Source organism: Ostrea edulis, chromosome 5, assembly GCF_947568905.1.
Source record: "Ostrea edulis chromosome 5, xbOstEdul1.1, whole genome shotgun sequence".
Lineage (NCBI taxonomy): Eukaryota > Metazoa > Mollusca > Bivalvia > Ostreida > Ostreidae > Ostrea > Ostrea edulis.
The window spans coordinates 39,966,129-39,972,128 of record NC_079168.1 but is presented as its reverse complement, the minus strand read 5'-3'; positions in this window follow the sequence as shown (position 1 = coordinate 39,972,128).

Here is a 6,000-nt window from a genome sequence, read left to right as displayed (position 1 = left end):
AAAGAAATGAATTTACTAGATGATTCGGTATACACTTTCTTAATCTTGTCCCACTTTCCCTCAATTCCATCGTACACAGCTAGATCTTGTAGTGCACCGAATTTGATTTTCAGCTCGATGGTAAATCTGCGTCTAGTGTCTGGTATTTTAAGTTTACATGTTTCGAATCCTCTTGTCTTTGTTTCCTGCTTTCCTGTTTTGTGAAGTTTTAACTTAATTTTTGCAATGACAGGTTGGTGGTCACTTCCAACATCTGCCCCTCGATATACTCTAACGTCTTGCAATGATCTTTTAAACTTCGAGTTGGTGGCTACATGATCTATCTGGTTTTGATAATTTTCATCTGGAGATGTCCAAGATAGCTTGTGTATCTCCTATGTGGGAACACTGGTGGTGATGGCCATGTTGTTGATGCCGCAGACTTTCGTATAGTAAAGTGTTTTTGTTCATATAAAACAGCGTCATGCTACCATAATGCTATGAAATACGTTTTGACACCAACACAGAGTATTCGACGTCATGGGATTTTCAATCGTGCATTCTGTTAGTGTTTTAACGATCAAACATGTATAAAAAGCATAAAGAAGACCATGCATGACAACTTTTTTTCTGAGCCCCAGTAAATCTCAACATTTTACAGCTTTAAATAAAAAAACACACTATCTTTTATTTCATAAAATAGACCATGTCCTTTGCAGTTTCACATAATTTGTATCTGTCATTTACGGTCATTACGAGTACATAGCCTCAAAATGGACGCATTTTCTCAATTTTACGGAAATTCAGTAATAAACGCTATTTTTTATGAACGTTTTCCTCTTAGGTAACATAAAGCGCACCTTAGATCAACATAATTTGACTACTAGAGAATTTAAATGTAAAGCAGTAACTTTGTCCAAGATTATGCTTGATGTTTTGTAGAAGAACAACTGCTTGAAAAATAGCATTTATATCTGAAAATTAAATAATGAAGGCAAAACGGCATGTATCCGAATAACAAATGAGTTGCATTGAAATTCCTCCACAAGAATACATCAAATACGCACAATTTTGAAACAAAAGTACGAACGTCGATTTAGGTGTGCTTATCAAGTATACATGTAGTCCTTTCCGCCCATGGTTTTATAGAAATAAGTATATAAAAAGTATTAATGCATTCCACAATACGCACACATAGTTCAGTATACCAACCTACCTACCGTACCTATCTACCTGCATATATATGTACCCACCTACCACCTATCTCCCTACTCTCTCTGTCTCTCTCTCTCTCTCTACATATGTATGTATGTACATGTCTGTGTGAATCAGTCTGTTTGGCTTTACGTCCATCTATCTATCTATATTCATCCATCCATCGATATAGGATTATCATTTCATTACACGATTCTTGACTGAACTTCTACTTAAGCTTGTCATTATCAGCGATTTTTAAAAAATAAGAGATGTCATGCAGAATACATGAATAAATAAATAATCTTTCGACCATTTTGCTGAAATAAGGTGCATCGGTGACAATCAGTATTAAATGCTGAAGATATGACTTCGCTCTACATCGAACAAATGCGCGATTGTACTTGAATGTAAGTACGGATACGAAATGGAGACTTAATGCTTTCTAAAGCTATAAATCATTTCTTTAATTAGGGTAATGGAGTTCATTTACGGAAGAGCAGGGGCAGGCGAATCTGCATTTAGTGCTTGATTTATTACAAATGATTGGAAAAACAACCACATCCGCCGATAAAAAAAATTGATGTATAAAGATAAATAATAAATGTAGCAATAAAATATACAACCTTAGATCGCAGGCTGCACTCTGAAACACAGTTTTGAAAAATGGAAAATATCTGATTTTGGCTATTTAATGAGAAACTTTGGGACATTATGTGAAATTTACATCATAATCATAGACTTTAATCATGATACACATTTCGAAAAATCTTAGACTGAAAAGAGAGAAAAAAAATCAACTTTGAATTGATCGGAAACTCACAAGACCACAGAGGGACTTGGGAGAAGCTTGGGTATTTCCATAATGCAATTTTAATAATATTGGATGAAATGATTGTTAAAACTAAATCAACAATCTACAAACGATATTCTGTTAAAATTGTATCAATACTTTTTTAAAATGACAACTCTTCCATTTCACTGTATAACTATAGGAATACACGCTTGGTTTCTCTCTCTCTCTCTCTCTCTCTCTCGCTCTCTCTCTCCCCCTCTCTCTCTCCAAAACTTCGCTACATATTTGTGTTCAACATTGACAATTTGAGCAATTAAAAGTCTTTCATATAATCTTGGCAAGATAGAAAATACACGTAATTTTTTACGGTTCAATACATAATATTTTATCAGAAAAAAGTTAAGGTTTGATTTGTTCCGTATTGACAACAAAAGGGAGAAAAGAGCATCTTTGCTGAGTGGATAAAGTAGGCTTGTTGAAAACTTCTGAAAACTGTACAGAAGATATTTAAATTTTTATCTCAAAATATACAAACTAAAATCAATAGCTGAGTAACAGCGGTAACACATCTATAAAATAAAGTTTGAAGTTTATAAAACAAGTGATAATCATGAAGTCATTTTACAGGGATTGAATTCACTGGGCGCGTTGATTTGTAAACAGTGACCACAAAGTATACGCGGTTCTGTAATCAGGTGCACTTTTTGGTTTACAGGGCATGTGTTCGTAAATGCACCTAAAAAAAATTCTTAAAAATTCAATATGGCTGCAAAATAGCGAGACAGAAAATTTGCAAATTTCTCTCTCGGTATTTTGTTAACGTACAATTCCACATTAGTGTATGTACTCATTTACAAGAGTTTAAAATGTATTCTAAAGAATAAATGATTAAAATGATTGATGTTTCGTACAATCCTCAAGTTTGGCCCCAAAAAATCAGCAAAAACTTTGAGTCTGGTCCTCGTCCCCGTCACTCATTGATCACCCAAAACGAGTGATCAATGAGTGGCGGGGGTGGAGGCCATACTACAAAAAATTTTGAGTATGACTTTTTATTTTTCAGATGTATGTAGATTTATAAAAACACTTTGAGATACATTTTAAAAAAAATAATCTTAAATTCTAGATATTGGAGGGTATACCGTAGTCATTATTTTATGGTACTTTATTTGCATTAACATTGTTAATAAAAACATGTAACAAGAGAACTTCTCAAAAAAGCATCTCCTCAGCTGCTGTTACAGTTTTATCGTCAATATTGAATACCTTACACGTACACTACGCCAAACTGCACTTCATTATATAGTGTAAATCGACGACATCGGGTATACAACGTTATATAGACTAATCGAGCGCACCCACTTATTTCCCAAATACGTCAGAGAATTTACAAAACATCCTAATAGAATACTTTTGGAATAGAGAGACGAGGTAGATTTACGCTTGTCGTCGTCAGTGCCGGGTTTAGTGGGAGAGGGGTGACCAAAGGTAAAAAGAAATTCAGTAGAACAACAGTCAATTAAAGGTATATAATTGCCGTATCAAACAGTATTTTGTTCGATGATAAAAACCAGACCAAAATTTTGTCAGAATGATGAACTATGAAAAATAACAGATTTGACAGATTATATGCGGGTATTAAAGGAGTACTGGTCTACTCAATGTAAGGAGAAAACGATGGTTTTCTAATGCATATTTATTAAGGATGACGTTTACGGTGGATGTGCTCAAGCGCGCGAGAGAGAAATATGATTAGAAATACCATGTGAGATGAGGATTTCGTTTACAGTGTGTAATCGTACTGAATGGTGATTTCATGTTAAACATGAAATTTAACCCCCCCCCCCTCCATTGCTCAAATTGGTTCTCTCTATCATGTTTCCATCTGATTGTCTTTTATCGCTAAATGTGTCCCGCCAACAGCCTGCAGCAGTGTACCGGCCATCCACTCTTTCACGTCTCATGTAATACCAAACAAGGGTTCCAAAATGGTTTAGAGTGATAATTCTAATAGAACATAGTGTTAGAAATGTGCCAATTCAATTAAATATATTGGATCTCATCACCATTATAAATACATGGACTTCTACTTACTTTTAACAGCATCCCAATGCCACGCACGTACACACGGAGGGACGGACGGACGCACGCATGCAAAGACAATGACAATATCTTTATTCTCTTTAATTGATTTACAGTGTAGAGAAATAAACAAAGTGAACGTAATCTAGATATACATGCAAGTCGTGGGTAATGGTACATTTTGAAAAAAAGATAGAAAAAACCACACAAAAACAAACTAGAAAACAATGTTGTTAGTGGGTGGATTGATTAACCTGGAGAACATACTCTCTCAGAAATTATTTTGATAAATTTACTTAAATTGATTAATTTACTTCTGTTTTGTGTATTAAAAAGTTGTTCAAATTTGAAGATATTCGGGTTTCTATAGTAATAGCTTGCTATGAGCAATGTCCTTGATTGTTTTATAAAATTATCATTACAATTGAACAAATAATGAAATTCATTCCCTATCTCTTTCATATTACATAACTAAAATAGTCTATTTTCTCTGGGTTGACCACACCATCTACCTGTTTCTATAGGTAGTTTAGTATTACATGTTCTAAATTTACAAAATGTTTTCGATAGATTTGTTGGAAGAAGTAGTAAATAGTTTTCAAAACTTAGTGAATTTTTGTATATTCTATAGTTAAGGCCTTTAGAAGAATTATACATTTCGCTATGCCAGGATTGCTTGAATTGATCATACAACGCTTGAAACACCTTTGTTAAGCCAGAGAACATTGGGTATTTGCTGTTGCTGCCATATATAGGACAGTCCACAATCGTTTAGATTTTTTTAAATACAATTATACCAGGGGTTGTTAAACTTTTTAATAAAGTAGTAGAGTTTTGATAATTTTGAGTATTGTGATATAATTAACGGAATCATGCACGCTCGGACGCACGCACGCGCGAGCATGTGATTTGATACCGTGACCACTTCAATTAATTGAGTTAGGAACGATGCGAAATGCAATGAAATTATGACAATGACATAAATAATAAGTAAAACAATTAAGCTGTGTGAATTTGTCAATTTATTAAACTGTGTGACTGTAAGTAGATCAGGTTGATTTTCAAGGTCATTTCTGGCGTGACAAACGACACACGAGACAATGGGGCGGTGTAGAACAGATATTTAATCCGGCTATATAATTCATCCAATCTCTGGATAAGAAAGTTTTATTCTTTCCGAATACTCTAACCCTATTTCCTGATATTTTTATCTTCACCATTTATCGAACACCATTGTTTCCTTCAATAGAAAAAAAATCGTCAAGTTTGGTTTTTAATGTCCATTGTTTTACTTTTATCGTTCTCTAACAAATTCTTGAACGTTGAGATTCATGAACCTTGAAAAAGTAGGAGAATTGAGGTAAAACCACCTCACTAGCTGGAATGTGAAATCATTAACAGACCAAATTAATGAGTGTGTGGAGAAATGGGAAAAAATAATATAACATATTTTTACGGATCGAAAAGAAAGATGTAAACAAATAATAAGGTAATCTTTCTTTCTCTCTCTCTTTCAATATTAACATGAATCCTTGTAAACAAGGGCCGATATCATATGATCACCTGTAAAGTTATGCATAAATTTAAAAACAAAGAACACGTTTTTAGTATAATTTTACCTCTTTATTTCAAAAGATACAAGTGTACATGCTATTTGATAAAATTGTATATCTATCTACATGTATCATGTTCAACATTTGTTTTGTCATATGATATTAAAATTACATGGATTTCGAAACCGGTTACCTACACAATGCGCGTATTTCTAAATGGAAAAGCACATCACAAACTTTTACCTACTTAAAAAGTAATGTGGATGAAAAGCATGTGCATATCTCTCTATGATATGTATTTCACTTTTATTTTGCATTTTGTCGGTCAGTTTTCTGGGTGAATCCACTTGAGACTAAACTTCAGATGAGTCATGCAGTGGTTTTACATTCATGTAC